The 19,754-nt window shown below is 42.9% G+C and overlaps 1 protein-coding gene across 6 annotated transcripts in view; it reads left to right on the top strand.

Annotated features, from left to right (window-relative positions):
• The window catches only part of PALM2AKAP2 (PALM2 and AKAP2 fusion), a 388,863-nt gene that overhangs the window by 333,477 nt on the left and 35,632 nt on the right, over positions 1–19,754 (top strand). The window lies entirely within an intron of this gene.

The raw sequence follows: 19,754 nt of genomic DNA, 5'->3' as shown, positions 1-19,754 counted from the left end.
TTTCCCTCCCAATTTCCCCTGGCTATAATTAGCATTGCCCAACTTCCCTGTTGGCGGGTAACAATATCAGTAACCTGCTGCAAAGTGCTTCAGAGCTCGGGACAACAGCCTGCTTCCTGCTCCTGGGCTCAGCTTCCCCCAACCCACACAGGGCAAGTGGCCTGCCTTCCGCAAAGCAGCTGCCCTGACTGCCTGCCCCCATGAGTCTGACCCCAGCAACAGGGAGCCTGTTGGAGCAGACCCAACGCTACCGTCCACACCCAATTCCAGAAGCTTCTGTCTGTGGAGTGCTTAATCTGCCTAGCAACAGTGACCCAGAGACAACTCATACCTACCTCCTCCCAATGGGTCTCTGAAAGAGACATCTCCCTATTAGGCACACATGAGTTACATATGCACTGTGTATGCTCTCGGACCATTGAAAATAATGTCTTTAGCTGATTTCGTTCTCTAACTGCTTGCATACCTTTTCCAGTGACTCAGACATTATTATTCCCTTGTCGCAATATAAACTGTATTTCAGAGAACAACTTTGTAGGGATATGAAGCATTTTATTCTTTCTAATGAGCTTGTTTAAACTATTGCTTGCTCTTTTATTTGTTTAGTACCAAAGTAAATTGAAACAACGTCAGGGACAGTCACATTTAGCAGCAGACACATTACTGATTTCTACCATGCTTCCTGCGAGCTGTGACAGGTTGGTTGGTATCTCTTGAATGCACTGAGACAGCACATACTTCAACTTCCAAGAACTTAAGAAAAATGAGGATTTGGGGAAAATGTGTCTAAAAACTCAGAGCATTATACTTCCCCCGGTGTGTGCTGGAGTGTTCATGCACTGCTCCATAATGCTAAGCTTTGATCACTGGCTTGAGATGTTGAGAAGTCACTTATGGTTGAGATCCTGGACTGGTTGTACACAACCAGCCTCTTTGGTGGCTTTGGGGGGCCAGGAGGCGTGGTGTTGGAGGGTACAACCTGTTGATTTTCTTTTAATCAATAGTCGCCTTGGCCAGATGGCTTAGTAGGCCAGAATGCTGCGAAAATGAGAGTTTCTGCTTTCAGCTTAACGGGGAGCCCGGTTAGAAACTGCTTTTGCAAATTAGTTTCAGTGGGATATTGAACTGTCTGAAAAGTGCATGTGGTGACAGCTCTTCATGTAACAGGTGGGGTTTGCGGGAACGATCATTCCAATGCGAAGTAAATTACCCATGCTTACTGTATTTCCTGCTTCAGTGTTCTCTCATATTAGGGAAAAAGAAAACCCTCAACTGCATATTGTAGTGAGCAGCTATCCAAGACAGGAGAGTTCACACTGTTCAAGATTTGTTCTGAAATATAATCAGTTTGCAACATTTGTCTGAATTTTTTCTCCACTGTTACGTGAATTCTCTGCTTTGTGGCAAGAACAAGTAATGACTGTCTTAATGAAATAACACTTTTACAGAGTCCAGATGTGCCACCAGTCATTTCATCAGGGGCTTTTCAGCAGGAAAAGGAGTGTTGAGGTGGTGGGGATTGAGAGTGGGTTGTGAGAAAGAGTGTCTTCTTCATTAGGATTTCTCAGCTACCTTTTGCCCTAATAAGGAGCAGAGAAGCTTCCCAGTCTTGTTTCCAGTGGTATATCCCCCCAGGGATGTGAGCTAGATGACTGCAATATTTAGGCTGTAATCAGAACAAAACTTAGAATCTTAGATGGAGTTGCTAGCTGCTTACAACGCTAGGCTCACATGGTAGGTCATATGTTATAGCCTGGGGACAGCAATGGCATGTGGAGCATTTACCAACATCCTGCCACGCCACTGCTTACAAGAAACTGTAGACATTTGATTTATTACTAATAAACCTCCTCTTTCGAATCTGTGCAGCCTGACTTCATTTCTTTTAAAATGCTGCTTATTTAGATTTTCATTGATCTTTTGTTTGACCAATATATCAAACGCTGCTAGTTATTTTGGCCACATCCCACTCATTTAGCATGTAAATATTTCTCAGTTGGTAGGTTTGTATTTCTGAATGGGTATTTTTATACACACACTTAGTGAAAGGATGTGGTTACGATTTTAAAAGCAATCTAGGGGATTTAGGCACATCTTTCATTAAAATTAAGACCAGTTCTAGATGGCTTTCTAAATCTGTATTCTCTTACACTGACAAGCTGTTCATGGTCATGAGACCACATTCTAGGGCATCATTATTTATTGTTCAGTTTTATGTTAATTTACATGAAGCACTATAAAGTTAGCATACAGAAACATATGATATTTAATATTTTAAAGTATTTTTATGGCAAATGCATGGTAGCATTATTGCAATCCAATCTCTGTTCATCCATAAATAGCAATAACAAAACCGAGCTCTTATACAGTGCTTTTATCAATACACCTCAGAGTGCTTTATGATGGCAGTCTATGTCATTATCCCCATTTTATAGATTGGGAAACTGAGGCAGGGGGAGGCAAAGTACTGGCCCATGGTCACCCAGCAGGCCAGTGGCAGAGCTAGGAATACTGGTCTCCTGAGTCCCAGTCCAGTGCTTTCTCTACTAGGCCACACAGACCAAGTGTATATAGGAGCTATATTAAACTCCAATGTTCTTTCCTAAAGAGATTGTACTTCTAAAGTACCAAGGAAATCAATGAATCTGTATATAGCAATGAGTCCCATCATGAGTGGGTGGAGAAACATGGCATAAATAGTTTCTGTTTTATGGATGTTATAACTTCATTACAAAAGCAGAAGAGAAGTTTCAAAAAAGATTATTTTCTTTTTAGTAATGAAATAAAAGTTCACAGATTATTCCTATAGCCTTGCTGGATGTAGACATTGTTCTGAGGAGGAGAAATAGTACTATGATTCCCCTTCCATTTTCCTTCTGTTTCTTTGTATGTGTATGTCTCGTAACATCCTTTACAGTAATGCTCTCAAACGCCGGCTATGATGGCTAGGCTACCTTGCAGCAACATTGATGTAGAGACATGTCTGCCTCACTGGAATTTAAGCCTGAGATTTTTCAGAGGCTGCTGAAGAAGTTGAACACCCACCCATGGGAACTGAACCTCCTGATCCACGAGACAGCTTAGAAAATCTCAGCCTAAATTATTCTTCTGCTCCTCTTTGCAGAGGATGTTCTTAATAATAATTTCAGAAGCTGTGACTTGATATTGGGAATTGCCTCCTTGTTTCCCAAATATAGGGTGACCAGATGTCCCGCTTTTATAGGGCCAGTCCTGATATTTGGGACTTTATCTTATATAGGCGCCTATTACCCCTCACCCCCATCCCGATTTTTCACTCTTGCTGTCTGGTCACTCTACCCAAATAACATACATGATATACAGGTAAATCCAGTGGCAGCGTGTTGTGCTGTCCTGAACCTGGATTTTAACATGTATTCTTAAAGGTTTGGGGGCGGTGTGCTTTTTACTATATCCAGTGATGGGTACAAGATTTCTATTGGCTCTTCCATGAAATTTTATAACAAAATGGCCTATAAATGAACACTGCCTACTCTATTTTATGTCTCTGGGACTGGGGATTGAACAGGTTTTTTTTGGTTGTTTTTGAGAGATTGGAGCTTAGTAGAGCTCTGAGAGGATAAATCTTCTTTTAAGATATCACAGGTAGACCTCCAGATTCCTATGGAAAACAGCTTTCCCTTCTCGTATAAGCAATACACTTATTGATTGAGCTCACAGTTATGCCCTTTTAGTCGGCTAATGTAGTGCCCATCTTTAAAAAAGGGAAGGAGGAGGATCCTGGGAACTACAGGCCAGTCAGCCTCACCTCAGTCCCTGGAAAAATCATGGAACAGGTCCTCAAGGAATCAATTCTGAAACACTTAGAGGAGAGGAAAGTGATCAGGAACAGTCAGCATGGATTCACCAAGGGCAAGTCATGCCTGACTAATCTAATTGCCTTCTGCGACGAGATAACTGGCTCTGTGGATGAGGGGAAAGCAGTGGACGTGTTGTTCCTTGACTTTAGCAAAGCTTTTGACACGATCTCCCACAGTATTCTTGCCAGCAAGTTAAAGAAGTATGGGCTGGATGAATGGACTATAAGGTGGATAGAAAGTTGGCTAGATCGTCGGGCTCAACGGGTAGTGCTCAATGGCTCCATGTGTAGTTGGCAGCCGGTGTCAAGTGGAGTGCCCCCAGGGTCGGTCCTGGGGCCGGTTTTGTTCAGTATCTTCATTAATGATCTGGAGGATGGCGTGGATTGCACCCTCAGCAAGTTTGCAGATGACACTAAACTGGGAGGAGAGGTAGATACGCTGGAGGGTAGGGATAGGATACAGAGGGCCCTAGACAAATTAGAGGATTGGGCCAAAAGAAATCTGATGAGGTTCAACAAGGACAAGTGCAGAGTCCTGCACTTAGGACGGAAGAATTCCATGCACCGCTACAGACTAGGGACTGAATGGCTCGGCAGCAGTTCTGCAGAAAAGGACCTAGGGGTTACAGTGGACGAGAAGCTGGATATGAATCAACAGTGTGCCCTTGTTGCCAAGAAGGCCAATGGCATTTTGGGATGTATAAGTAGAGGCATTGCCAGCAGATTGAGGGATGTGATCATTCCCCTCTATTCTACATTGGTGAGGCCTCATCTGGAGTACTATGTCCAGTTTTGGGCCCCACACTACAAGAAGGATGTGGAAAAATTGGAAAGAGTCCAGCGGAGGGCAACAAAAATGATTAGGGGACTGGAACACATGAGTTATGAGGAGAGGCTGAGGGAACTGGGATTGTTTAGTCTGCGGAAGAGAAGAATGAGGGGGGATTTGATAGCTGCTTTCAACTACCTGAAAGGGGGTTCCAAAGAGGATGGATCTAGACTGTTCTCAGTGGTAGCAGATGACAGAACGAGGAGCAATGGTCTCAAGTTGCAGTGGGGGCGGTTTAGGTTGGATATTAGGAAAAACTTTTTCACTAGGAGGGTGGTGAAACACTGGAACGCGTTACCTAGGGAGGTGGTGGAATCTCCTTCCTTAGAAGTTTTTAAGGTCAGACTTGACAAAGCCTGGCTGGGATGATTTAGTTGGGGATTGGTCCTGCTTTGAGCAGGGGGTTGGACTAGATGACCCCTAGGTCCCTTCCAACCCTGATATTCTATGATTCTATGATCACCATCTGTTCTGTTTCTTTCCATTCCATAGGGCTTAAGCTAAAGCCTGTTGAACTTGAACTAAACTAGGCTTTCTCCTTCTTAGCGTCCCCTCATTTTTCTTAAGCCCCATGACGATTGTCTGTTTGCGTGGAGCCAATACAGCCTTAAATACCTCTGGGGTGGACTTGAATATAAAACAATGTCATTTTAAGCTGTCATGTACACTCACAACCTTTGTAGGGAACTCTGGGGTCTTTTTTCATAAAACAAGCCCTTTTTTTAAAAAAGTTTATTGGGGAAAATAATGGTGAATCTTTGAGTGTTCTCTGCATATTCTTGCTCATGGATGTGTTGGCCGGTACAACTCGGGTGATGGAACCTTCCAAAGCAGTCAGTGCCAGTTGGAATGCTTACCTGGCCCTCCTTACCCCGCGTCTGCCTTTCTGAATATTCCAGTTGCAGCACTGGACAGATTGTAAACATCTCCAGATCCTTCTTGCAAACAGAATTTTATGCCCTCGCACTGGTCTACACTTAAACTTTAGATTGGCCCAGCTATGTCTCTCACATTCTTGAACACTGTAGTTAAGCCAACCTAACCCCCAGTCAGACAAGGCTAAGTTGACGGAATAATTCTTCTATCAACCTAGCTACTGCTGCTCAGGGAGATGGATTACCTGAAAAAACCTCTTCCTTCAATGTAGGAAGCATCTACACTACAGACACTACAGTGGCATAGCCCATAGTGTAGACGTGCCCTTAGTTTAGTCCAGTTTACTGTCAGTGTAGTTTTTAGTGAAAAGCTGGGTTTGTTAAGGACAAATTCTTATTCTTAGGAGAGTTATTTGTTAAGTCTTCAGTTCCAGCTACTGGTTCCATGCTGGATGTGAAAGCTAAGAGATTTGTCTTCAAAGGCATGCTCTGATCCAGGGATCGGTCTGACATCAGACACCCAGACAAAATGGTTGGTATACATAGGAGAGGGTCACTTGCCCTCCAGGTGTTCTATCTGTAGCACGTTTACCTCAGGGCACACACAGAATACCAGAACAGGTTTCAGGACTTGTTGTCCCAAGAAGTTCTAGCCATGAAGCTTCCTGGATCCAGCACATCTAAAGGATCCATAGGCAAGGTGAAAAGGCCAGTGTCCTCTCCTGACGCTTCAGGGACTAAGACGAATGGTTCAGGGTTTTGGTGCAGTCAGCATTGTAGTGGCTGCCGGTGGTTTGAGAGAGATGCAGGAGAACTAGAATGGAAACATAGTTTTCTTTTGGTGGGTGGCTGCCATCCCTAGGGCCGGCAAGTGCTGCAGTCTTAGGGCTCTGGGCGCATTAGAGTTTGGATTTTTAAGATGATGTGGTCTTGCCTCATTCTTTCAGATCCCCCCCCAACGTTAGAGTAGTATTATCCCCATTTTACAGTTGAGGAAACAGGTACAGAGAAGTTGAATGTGCCATGCCTGTGGTGTGCCCAGCGGCATCATCAAGAATAGAAACCCGGTCTCATGACACCCAGTCTTGTGCCATAGCTACAAAGCCATCCTTATTCCCACAATGAATGCTTAAGCAATCATCATGCAACAGAAAAAGCTTTCTTTGGCGTCTGCAAGCAGAATGGTCTCCAGTTCCCAAGTCTTTCAAATGCTAGTGGGATCTCTGGGAAGAGTGGTGAAAACTGGAGCTCCCATAAAATATATAATGACTGCCAAAGGTTGGCTTACTACCTTTGTATGCAAATTCAGCTGCTTAGGTAGAATCCTTCCCTCACCAACCTGCATTGCAGTGTTATCACCACTGTGTGTATTAATAAATATTATGAAATATGGTCTTGTTACAGACGCCAGCTTTGACTTCTTAATAACATGGGTATTTAAGATACCTCACTACCATGGCAACTAAAAATACCCAAAGGGCCTAGTCGACATAAGCTTTTAAGACTGTCTAGCAAATATATATGTATATTTTAAAGGAAGTTATTTCAGTGCACAAAGATGTAATGGTTGTGTGTGGGGATATGTGTGCACGTGCACTACTTCATCTAAAGAGTGATTTTAAAAAGTTTTTAAATGTGCTGTGATCCCCTTAGAGCTCACCAGCTAAGCAAGGTTGGAGCAGAGCAGAACTCGGTCTTGCGAAGAGCATAAGTAACCCTTAGGGACAGGTGCTGGTGATTCAGTAGGCAACATATTCTCCCCTTTGACTCCAAGGCACAGCATGGTGTTGAGGGCTGTGATGTTACAGGTGCTCTTTTAAGCCGAGATCTTGCATCAGGATCCACTAGGATTGGCCGTCTGCATCCATGTGGAGTCCCATTGGATTGAGTGGACTGTGCACAAGTGTAAGTACACATTAAGTGGATCCTGATGCAGGACTGGGACATGTGCACAAGGAGGGCCTCAATCCTGGTCATTAAAGATTCCATGACACTTCATGTAAGCCGAATGTTGTCCCCGGTACCATGGCCAAATTTCTACCGGGATAACTGTCTATAAACTCTGTCTATAAACTCCCCCATTGCTTCGCTCAAGTATGGCATTCGTCATTTCCTGTCCTAAACAATTGCGATTCATTTCACCCCAGTGGAGGCTGCATTTCAGTAGAGTGTGTCCTGTGTAAAGTTGGTACGTCGTGATTTAGAATGAAAGCTGCTATATAAATGAGATGTCCCATGTCCTGGAATTTTTTAGACTAGCTTCAGCTCAAATACAGATTTTACAGGCAAGTTATCGTAAATAGGAATTTAGAACGGAAATGCCGACTGCTACGTAACAGGCACAGTATTGCCAGGTAGTAACCAATAGCCATCAGTGCATAGTACATTTTTTTTTTTATGAATCTTGAGCTAATGCTGTCCCTCCTACACCATTTTGGATTATGTCCGGTCATCACATAGCACATCCTGTACCGGCCATTACACTTAGAGCAATAAAAATAAATGGCAAACAGGCAATAACGCTATATGATGTGTTAACGTTTTCAATTACTCAGAAATCAATGCAGAGGCAAAGGAGCATCGGGATTGGAATCTGAACTGATGAAACGTATGATGAGAGAGCTGAAAAAAAACCTGCTCCAGCCAAAGCTCTTTCCTACAGTTGCTATATTTTGATTTCACTTTCAGGCTGGAATAGGTGACAAGAAAGAGCAAGAGAGCGGAAAATGAAAATGAATTTTGAATATGAGTTCTTGTGTCTCAAGTCTCAGTCTCGCCATCTTAATTACCTTTTGCATCTCTTTTTGGCTATTAAAAGCTTCCATTTCCTGCAATGGTGTGTGAAACTTTGCTGCAGGGTTCTTCAAAGGCCCTAGGTATCTGGCTGCCTGTAGGAAATGGGGATGACTTGCGCCAGTAAGAAATAATGCCACAATTTCTTGAAGATGAAAGTTTAACCACAGCTTCCTGGAAGTTCAGGTTTGCATTTTGACTATTTTGTTGAAGACGAACGAAAGAGCAAAGGAACACAAACAGACTAGAACTGAGATTTATCTACTGGTTCTGCTATCCAAGGGACCTCTAAGCACTTGGCAAAGCCATGGGTGGAACACAGGTACTGCAGGAATATATAGGTATCCATTATGCGTTAACAGACAGGTACTTGCCAACTTTTCCATTTTGGCTGGGTCTATTAAATCAAATCCTGGTGACTGATGCTCCCAGCTAAAGATCTGGGACATGATTCTGTGTTGCCCTGCATCTTGTGCTGTGCGTTACATGGGGCACAGTGAGTGTAAATGCTATCAGATCAGAAGGGTCGTTATTTTGATTCAGTGTGTACAGATGCAAGATGCAGAGTAATGGAGAATTTGGGTCCTGGTTACAGGCTGGCTGCTGATTTATCTAATAACAAAAGGAGGAGGAATTGGGGGGATTATATAGTTCTCTATTCACTAGGACTGACGGTAATCAGGAGGCGAAATGGCTCATTCCCACCCTGAGCCACTGTCACCTTTCTGCTGATATCTTTGAGTGATGGAAGAGCTGCAAGGAGCAACCCACTCAGCACAGCATCAGAAGCATCAGCCTTCCCCGGGCAGCAGAGTCCCAACTGCAGTGACCCAGAAGTGGCAGGGAGGGGAGGTGGTGGCAGCAGGAAAGATGCAGGAGTGAGGGGAGAGAAGAAGTGACAGGAGCAGAAGAGATGCAGCCGAGGGGAGAGGCACATAACACGAGGACAGAAACCCAAATCCATGCCCCTTCCATGATGTGGAGAGAAGCCCTTCATTATCCCTCAGGAATAGAGAGGAGGAGAGATCCCCTAAAGGTGCCAGAGTGGTGAGAATGGGGCTGCTGTCTTTCTTGAACACAACAGGGCGGAGAGTAGCAAACACTCGGGGGTCTGCCGCGATGATTGGAGGCTAACAGGCCTCCATGGCTTTGGATAAGCATCCCTGTTTCTGGATGTTTTTCCAAATCCTTTTGAGCTCTGAATAAAGAGTGAAGATAGCTGGCAGTGCAAATGAATGAACCCTGCTAGCAGCTCCCCATCTTATTTGGAAAGCTTTACCTGGAAATATATCTTTTTAATATGTTGGCGACCTCTACACCTAGGGCAATAGAACTGGTCTTATTGATAGAGAGGTTGTTGAACTGCACACTGGGGTTGTTGTCTTTCACCCTGTACAGAAAGTGATCTGGGAACTTAAGCTTCCACCAAGTCTGGGTGGAAGGATCTGGCTTTAAGAGAGGCAGATCTCTTGCAGTACTGTACATCAGCCCCGAATACTGCACAGCAGCAGCAGTGCTGGACTGGAGTCCTGATACACAACTTGTACCTGTGACTTTTTGGCTTGTACCAGCTGAACAGTACAGATACTTACAATCTATCTTTGTCATAGCCAGCATTTTGTTTTCCTATCCAACAGTTACAAGCATATTTTATGATTACCTTTTGATTCTCAAATCATAACATTTTCGTATAAATCCCCTTGCCTGTGTAGCTTTCTCAGACCATCCAAGTCCTATGCAGGGGTGAAAGTCCACGAATAATTACTTAGCTTTTTTTCAACAGCTTCATGAGACTTTTGTCTTTAATTTACAGATGGTAGAAATGTACTGTACCTGTTCCCATAGCAATGATTACATCTAATCTGATAGTGTAACAAATTCTTCATGGGCTGAACAAGTTTATATTTTTAGGGTAAGAGAAAATAACTGGCTTAAAGGCTCAGGTCACCTATTACCTGGAGAAGACTGTTACCAATTTACGTACCTTGGTTTTAGTGGGAGGTAATCTTTGTTGTTCAGAAAATAGAAACCTGGCTGTGCAACAGAAGCTTTGTCATTCAGGTCACAGTTTACATTTAAGCCATGGAGACAGTTCCAAAAAAAAATCCTGTTCCCCAGTATAGACAGTGGAGAATTCGGAATAATTTATTTCTTCTTTTCTTGTGCCACAGTTCTCCAGCCTTTATTACACCAACAAAAGAATCACATTCTGATTTGATAAAAGCATAGTATTGTGTACTGCCTGGGGAAGCTGGAGTCTGTGGCTCAGGCTGGAACTATGGGGAATATTGCTAAACTGTTTGCATGCTTTCCAAGTGAATGGGATCACTACACCTTCATTTTAATAGTCAAAGAGCAGACATCTGAGGAATTGTTGAACAGATTTCCTCAAGTATGCTCCCAAGGTAGCAATCAGTATATACATTATGTGCCTTACAAATCCTATATGTATTAAAAAACAATGACAGAATTGTTCATGAGAGTAGGTTTGTATGTTTCGAGCAGCTGTGGCTGGGTGTGCTTCATATTTGTCAGCAGCAGACCTCCTACCCTATTCCTTTCTCTCTACTAGTGTTTTTGCCCTTCCTACACAATCCCCAGTATCCATTGCTCCTTCCTTCTCAGCTCTCTTTTCACCACCACCAGAGTATAGCTTTCCCTATTGCTTTCCTCATTTTCAGCTTCCCTGAAGAGCTTTCAAAAGAGCAAAATGCCCAACCCATTTCTTCAAAATAGTCTTTTCACGCTAGCACCACCAGAAACAAAGGCAGTCCAATCCCTGCTGCGAGAGAGGGTAGAGCATGTATACTTCAGAATGCTGGGCAATGCTCAGATACCATCATGATGGGTGTGAGAACCTACATAGGTGGGTGGAGGGTTGTGGTTGTGTGAGCTGAAAGCAGCCAAGATGGTCTGGACAATGGTTCCCATCCTGCATGTGTGTTTTGTTTCGTTGCACTCTGTCCCCTTCATCGTTTGTTCAAACACTGACTCATGGTGCTGTTGACGCTCTCTCACCCACAGGCACTCTAAACATAGTAAGCATCAGGCCCAGCACCAAAGATCTGATAATTGAAATAGACAAGACAAGGGGTAAGAAGGGAAACAAGCACAGAGAGGTGAAGTGACATGTCCAAGGTCACACAGCAGGTGAACGGATGAGCTAGGAATAACACCCAGGTCTAAGTCCCAGTCGAGTGCCTTACCCACTGGATCATGGTAACGCTTCCTGCAGACACTCAGCAACACATTTATCACAGGAGTTTCACCTACTGAGGCAAGTTTCCTATATTCCACCTATATTCCTCTAAGTGGACAGGTACCAGATCCTACATTTCTTATGTGACCCAAATTCCCTTTGACTTTGCGATACGTTTTCCACGCACAAAGCTTAAGCTTTCTAGTTGGCATTTAAAGTATCTGTTTTTATATTGAGTATTTTAATTGGCTGAACGAAGCACAGTGCTATGGTCAAGTTGATGGCGTATGGATGGATGTTTGGCTGCAATACAGTAAATTTTCAATGCCGCATCCAATCAGTTCCAAAATTTAACAACATGTTCTAGGCATCAATAGGAAGAATCATAGTGATTTTGGTGAAAATTGGAAAACCTGAAGGGAGAAATTGGGGGGACACAGAACTCCTTGTGTCAGGAAGGGAGTGTGGCAAGGAGCTCCAGAAATAGGCAGGGCTGGGAGGGTGGCACCCAGGGAGGTTGCACATCAGTGCAATGTAGTAATCTGTTCCTATGAAGAAGACCAGCTCAGAGAAGCATTTAAGGTAACTGTGGGGATGGAATAAGCAAGGCTAAGTAGTTTAGCAACTGCTATATCTGCTCTTTAGGGGTGCCAAATATTTGAAAATCCTAAGCTTTAATAATGTTCTAGAACGCACTCAGAACTTCCTCCCATCAGTGATGCACAAGGCAGCTACCATCTTTGAGAGGGGGAAATTTGAATGAAAATACCCTTCTGCAAATCCTACGAAAGTTAACCCACCCAGAGCCAACCCCAAGCAAAAACAGTCCTTGGTTTCTCCCTGCAATGCTTCCTTCTCAACCTCTCCAGCCCAGACAGCCACCCAGCCGCCTCTGTTATCTTCTCTTCCTCTTAAGGGCCCTATTTCTGTACATCTCATTGTAGCCAACACCAGTATTTCCCACATGGCCCCAGATTTTTTTACACTGTCTGAGACGCATTGAGATCTAGGGGTGCCCACTACACACAGCTGAGTCGAAACACAAACAGACTTTTGGAAGAGGGATTTGGGTGGGAGGAATGACACTCCATGGCCAGATAGAAGTTTGAGACTGACCTGGTGGTGAATGTTCCTAGTGTTTACAGTACTATCCCTGAAGCTCTGGAAGCCTAGGCAACTGCTTAAAGTCATGCCTATACCTATGGCATAAGGTAGAGCGGGGTAAAGGCACTGGACTGGCACTTGGGAGAGAAGAGTTCTGTTTGACTCTGCATGGGAGAGAGCCTGGGAGTGTTTAAGGCAGACGATAACTGGTGGACAGTAAAGGCTGGGCAGGTTGACTGAGGGAAGGCAGGGTCAACATTGCAATAGGTTACTAGATCAGCAGGGCAGGATGGAGCTAAGTTTCAAAGAGCCTGGAATGGAAAAGATGAGAAGCTTGTATTTTATGTGGAAGTAAAGGGGGGAATCCAGTGGAGGGATTCAAAGATGAGGCTGATGTGATCAGAGCAATGAGCCAAGCAGGTGACTTTAGTAGCAGCAGCATTTTGAACAGACTGGACTGAAGCAACTTTGCAGTAGTCAAAGCCAGCAAGGAGGAGGAGGAAAAGCCAGATGTGAAATGGCGAGGATGTGGCTGAAAGTTGTGGTTGTGTGGACAGAGAGGAAAGGCCGAATTTTGGAGATGTCATATAAGAAAGTCACAAGATTTAGAAATGGCCTTAATGTGTGGGCCCAGTGAGAGTCCTGGAGTGGAAAATGTTGCCTGGGTTACGGGTCTGACTGACTGGGATGATGGCATATCCATGGCAATAGAGGAAGGTGGGAGAGGGAAGGGTTTGGGAGATCAAGAGCTCAAATTTGGCGTTGTTGAGTTTATGACGATGATTGGACATGCACAAAGAGGTGTTACAAAGACAGGCCAAGAAACTAGATTAGGTGAAGGGAGATCAGCAGAGCGGTAGATTTGAGAGTCATCCATATAAAAATGGCAGTTAAAGCCATACGTACGGATAAGAGTACTGAGGGTGACTGTGCAGAGGGAGAAGAGATGGAGGCCCAGGATAGAGCCTTAAGAGACATCCAGAGAAGGCAGATGAGGGGAGGAGGATGACCCACCAAAGGAGACACTGACAGAGAGACCAGAGAGGCAGGAGGAAAATGAAGAGGACAGAGCCACAAAAGCCAATAAAGGACAAAATTTCAAGAAATAAGGAGTGTTTGACAGTGTCTAAAGTTGCCAAGAGGTCAAGGAGGGTGAAAGTAGAGAACAGGCCCTGACATATGGCCAGGAAGCAGCCACGAGAGAGATGCTCAATGGTGAAACTGTGTTGTTTCAGCTCTTTCAAGCTGGTAGATATATTAACAATAATGTTGTAGTTCATGGCCAATTACGGTGCTAATTAGACTTTTCCTTAAATGTCATTGTTTAAGGGCAATGTTTCTGTGGGTTGGAAGGATTGCCTCCCACTCCGTCTGCTTACACATTTTCTGTTGAGTCAAACAAAAGAGAGAGAGCTGGCAATGTATTCAATGGGTCTCTCTAGCTCTACTCCCACATTTTTTTCCTAAATGAACTGCTCACAAACACTTACACTTTGTAGATGAGGAATTCAACAAAGGAGGAAATATGCTAATGATTTCCTAAGAGGCTAATAATTTCACTTTACCAAAGTTCTGCAATGCTGTAGGAATGACGCTGGTTACCCCGATACATCTGGTTTAAAAGGAGAGAACAAGGAGACGTGCACAGGGCCGGTAAATATCATCATGTCTCCTGAGAAGTGTAAGTCTGTGTTAATGGTATGTGGAGACCTTTAACGCTACAGCATTGTCTGTAGTTAGGTTCAAACACAAGCTCTCTCCACTTACAGACTGTCCCTACTCATAGAATCCAGGGGCTCTGAAGAAAGTAGAAGAAAGAACAAGCTCTTTCTCCCTTCCAGCAGCAAGAAGGTGATGGAGCTACACATTTTCCACACGTGATGGAAAAGTCTGGACTTCCAAGCAGGGTCAGGACATTACTATGGTGGAAATCCCAGCACCCCTCCTTCTTTCTGCCAGATGGCAACAGTCCTGGGTGGCTTAGTATGACATTGTCTGTGATGCTCTCTCCCCATTCCCCTTCTTCCATACCAGCCTCTAACCAGCTAAATGTTCATCCCCAAACTGTTTTACTGGATCATTGAGGACTCCCCTTAATATTCTCAGGTGTCAGCAGCAAATTTTGTCAGCCACTGTTCACTATGTCTTCAAGATGATTAATAAATATATTGACTCCTGGTTCTAATACTGATCTCCAGGACACCACACTGTTAACTAGAGCTGGTTGAAATTTGTCCACAGTCTATGGAGAAAACAGTGCAGAAAAAAGCATCAGAATTCCTCCCCCCACCACCCTTTTTTTTTTTTTTTTGGACTGGCTTCTCTCCCATGCTGAAAATCAGCCATTTCTTCCCACTTCTCCCTCAATCACTACTAATCCATGACAGAGACTTGTAATTATTACTTTTCCTGAATAGCCTCTTATTTGTTTTACTGTGTAAATAGATGCATTATTACATAATTACATTCATGGTACTAATTATACAGTCTCTTATACTTAGGTCATTATGTACTGCCATAATTGCATGGCCTAATTACTGCATATACATGTAACTACCTAATTATGCATTGTGGGTTGTGGCTGTGATTAGAGGATGAGTTTTTACTAATTAAGGTTATGTAAGTGAGCAATAAAATCGTTCTTGACCTTTTTTGTTCCGTGCGCTAAAAATAATTTGCAAACAAAAATAGGATATGAAACAATATATACAATTTGACCACCAACTGATACTGTACCTTGAAAGAAATAGACCTGCTTCAGTGTAAACCTTTTATGGACAATATAACGCGTTCATCTGAATGATCCTTTAACTGATTGTGCTGAGGTATTATTGAAAGGAATAGTGTAAATTGGCCCTTGTCTCAGCTCTGCAGGAGTGTGTGATTTATCTCGTGATTGGATCTATTGTGTGCAGCATGCTGATTCATTACAACATCCTGTCTCCAGTTGAGGCATTGTCTACTGGTGGTTGAGTGTGTAGAGACCGAAAGCCAGCTAGCATATATGCTGTAGTCAGAAGGAAGCATATAGTGGGAATACTTTCTACTCAGAGGGGCAGCAGAATGTGCCCCACACTGCATCTCTCCAGTCACTGCAAGGAATCCTGCTCTGGTCCCTATAGAGTTCCTTTTGCACAGGATTCACCAGCAAGCAATGTCTCTGCCTTTGCATCCATGTGTCAGCCAGAGCAAGATTCACCCTAATAAAAGAATGGAGTCAGAGCCTTAAGCCATGTATTACCCTGTCTGTTTCATATCGCTGATAGTTCTGCATGTCTCTGGCAGTGATCTATGCCCCTTCATGTTACTAGGAAGTAGGGCTCTCGATTAATCGCAGTTAACTCACACGATTAACTCAAAAAGATTAATTGTGATTAAAAGAAATTAATTGCGATTAATCGAACTTTTAAGCAATAGAATGCCTATTGAAATGTATTATATTTTTTTTGGATTTTTTTTTACATTTTCAAATATATTGATTTCAATTACAACACAGAATACAAAGTGTACAGTGCTCACTTTGTATTATTATTTTTATTACAAATATTTGCACCGTAAAAATTATAAACAAAGAAATAGCATTTTTCAATTACCCTCGTACAAGTACTGTAGTGCAATCTCTTTATCATGAAAGTGCAACTTACAAATGTAGATTTTTTTTGTTACATAACTGCACTAAAAAAAAAAAAAAATGTAAAACTTTAGAGTCTACAAGTCCTCTCAGTCCTCCTTCCTGTACAGCCAATAGCTAAGACAAACAAGTTTGTTTGCATTTATGGGACATAATGCTGCCTGCTTCTTATTTACAATGTCACCTGAAAGTGAGAACAGGCATCACTGCAAGGTATTTACGTGCCAGATATGCTAAACATTCGTATGCCCCTTCATGCTTTGGCCTCCATTCCAGAGGACATGCTTCTATGCTGGTGACGCCCGTTTAAAAAAAAAAAAAAAAAAGCGTTAATTAAATTTGTGACTGAGCGCCTTGGGGGAGAATTGTATGTCTCCAGCTGTGTTTTACCCACATTCTGCCGTATATTTCATGTTATAGCGGTCTCAGATGATGACCCAGCACATAGGTGTTCGTTTTAAGAACACTTTCACTGCAGATTTGACAAAACGCAAAAAAGCTACCAATGTGAGATTTCTAAAGATAGCTGCAGCATTCCACCCAAGGTTTAAGAATCTGAAGTGCCTTGGCTGAGAGTCGCTCCGATCTAGACAACAGGGTTGCATTATTCCCTCTGGGAGTTAAGGCCCCGGAGGTCCAGAGCGAGTGGACTCCCTGAGGGGGCCCACAGCGAGAGACAGGCATGCTAAGGCTCAGAGAGGTACGGTTACGAGAGGCGAAGGGGCTTAACCAAAATCTGAGAGGGATGAGGCGTGGAGCATGTTTTCAGAAGTCTTCAAAGAGCAACACTCCGATGCGGAAACTACAGAACCCAAACCACCAAAAAAGACAATCAACCTTCTGCTGGTGGCATCTGACTCAGATGATGAAAATGAACATGCGTCCGTCCGCACTGCTTTGGATTGTTATCGAGCAGAACCCATCATCGGCATGGACGCATGTCCTCTGGAAGGGTGGTTGAAGCATGAAAGGCATATGAATCTTTAGCACATCTGGCACATAAATATCTTGAGACAGTGGCTACAACAGTGCCATGCAAACACCTGTTATCACTTTTAGGTGACATTGTAAACAAGAAGCAGGCAGCATTATCTCCTGCAAATGTGAACAAACTTGATTAGTTGAACAAGAAGTAGGACTGAGTGGACTTGTAGGCTCTAAAGTTTTACAATGTTTTATTTTTGAGTGCAGTTATTTTTTTGAACATAATTCTACATTAGTAAGTTCAACTTTCATGATAAAGAGATTGCACTACATTATTTGTATTAGGTGAATTGAAAAATACTATTTTTGTTTTTTACAGTGTAAATATTTGTAATCAAAAATAAATATAAAGTGCGCACTGTGCACTTTGTATTCTGTGTTGTAACTGAAATCAATATATTTGGAAATGTGGAAAATATCCACAAATATTTAAATAAATTGTAGTCTATTATTGTTTAACAGCACAATTAATCGCAATTCCTTTTTTCAATCGCTTGACAGCCGTACTAGGAAGGTATTAATTTACCTGTAATAGTTACACAAGATGAAACAAAAGTTATGAGTTAATACAAATGTCATTGCTAGAGTTATAGCTTTGGAAAAGCTGTCAGTCCTGGTGGTTGTAGAAATGTTCTGTGCCATATGTGCTGATACAAGGAGTTTAGAAAAAGGGTCCCCTACTGGTTCCTGAGTAGAGATAGGCCAAGGCCACAAAATTCGGTTCTGGATCCAGACTTTCCCGTAGTTCATTGATAGTTAAGTGTGGTAGATGGTTAGTTTGGAATCATCTTTATTGGGTTCCAGAGACTGGTGCTGCTGCCTATATTCTTTGTGGTAAGAGTCAGGTCCAGATCTTCATCCCCTGGTAAGTCCCCTTTGCGCTGCTGCAGTGATGCAAAGGGGATTTAAAACAGCTATAAGGCAGGAGCTGAGGATTTTCCTGTGGTGAAGGAATTCCCCAACAGAGGATTCTGCATCCTGCTCCAACCGAACCTACTCGCCCCCAGTATAAATCTGAGAGTTTTGCCTGCATCAGGGCTTCCGGATTTGCTCCTCTTTAATGTCGTTTTGTATCTGAGGCAAATCAGCGTTTATGATTCGGGCCCTACCAATTCACGGCCATGAAAAACACATCATGGACCATGAAATCTGGTGTGTGTTCTCCCCTCCCCCGGTGAAATCTGGCTATTGTTTTAGGGGGGTTGCGGTATTGCCACCCTTACTTCTGTGCTGCCTTTAGAGCTGGGCAGCTGGAAAGTGGCGGCTGCTGGCTGGGCGCCCAGCTCTGAAGGCAGCACTGCGGCCAGCAGCAGCACAGAAGTAAGGGTGGCCTGGAATATCCTGTATGAACACATCCACCAAATTTGCTATTTATGCCGTGACCAACCTACGGAAAAGGTGATTTCTCCGCAATTTAAGTAGACCCCTATTTATGATACCAGTACTATATCACACTGATCAAAAGCAATAGACGCAAGTTTAGATTTGTAACATGTACAAAATAAAATTGTTTTTAAAAAGGAATTTTAGAGACTTCAGTTTAAAATTTTTGTTCGGTTAGTATATTGGTTCAGAAAGTGAACTGAGACCTAATGAAAGTAAGACCAGTACAACTTGGTTGTGCACAACAAATAAATAATCAAAAGATCTTTTTAAAAAATTCCTTCCTACTTAAATACAGTTAAAAAGCAGAAAATATCTGATAGCCAAACTCGACAGTTACTTTAAAATTTACATGACTTTCAGCTATTGGCTCATATATTTGTTGCTTTCTGTTGTGAACAAAACCTCTTCAAAGGTTCTTGAAAAACAGAGCTATTCTTTTAGGACACAGTCCTGCAAAGTGCCAGCTGTCTGCAGCTCCCATTCCAGCCTATATGTGTTGCAGTTATTTGGGCCCCCAAGCAAACCAGTATTTGAGTTTCTAGCTGAGCGCTTCCTGCTGGGGTATTTATCAATAGCAGACATGATAAATGACAGCAGTAGCAGTGAGATTCGCGAGCTGACAATAGGGAACATTGTGGATCTGCACTGTGGTCTGCAGTTTTATTAGTGATTTTTGAAACCATTGCCTCAGCAGCCACTCTGCAAAAGCACAAGTTGGGGGAAAGGCCAGATTCCTCAAAGGGACTAATAGGTCACTTTTCTGTATGTAATATTCTAGACAGAGTGAACAGAAATGCCACTTTAGGATTGTGTCTGTTTTCAGATTGCAGTGATGATTTGCCAAATTCATGTACTTAAAAAAAAAAAAAAAATTTCAAAAATACCTTGCTTTTGATAACACCGACTGTTTTTTGCTGGGTTTTAATAAATCTAGGAATTCATGTATTCTCCCTTGATTTGCTAAAATTAAAAAATGAGTAAAGCCTGTTCCTGAAAACTTTACTCATGTGAGTAGTCCCATGAAATTCAGGTTGAATCCTTGCCTGAAGAAGAGATTCAGAATCTGGCCCATTCCAGAATAGGAACGGTATTTATTATGTTGTTTAAAATCATTC

This window comes from Natator depressus, chromosome 5 (genome assembly GCF_965152275.1).
Source record: "Natator depressus isolate rNatDep1 chromosome 5, rNatDep2.hap1, whole genome shotgun sequence".
Taxonomy (NCBI): Eukaryota; Metazoa; Chordata; order Testudines; family Cheloniidae; genus Natator; species Natator depressus.
Note: the sequence above shows the minus strand (reverse complement) of the source record. Positions and strands in the feature narration are given on the sequence as shown.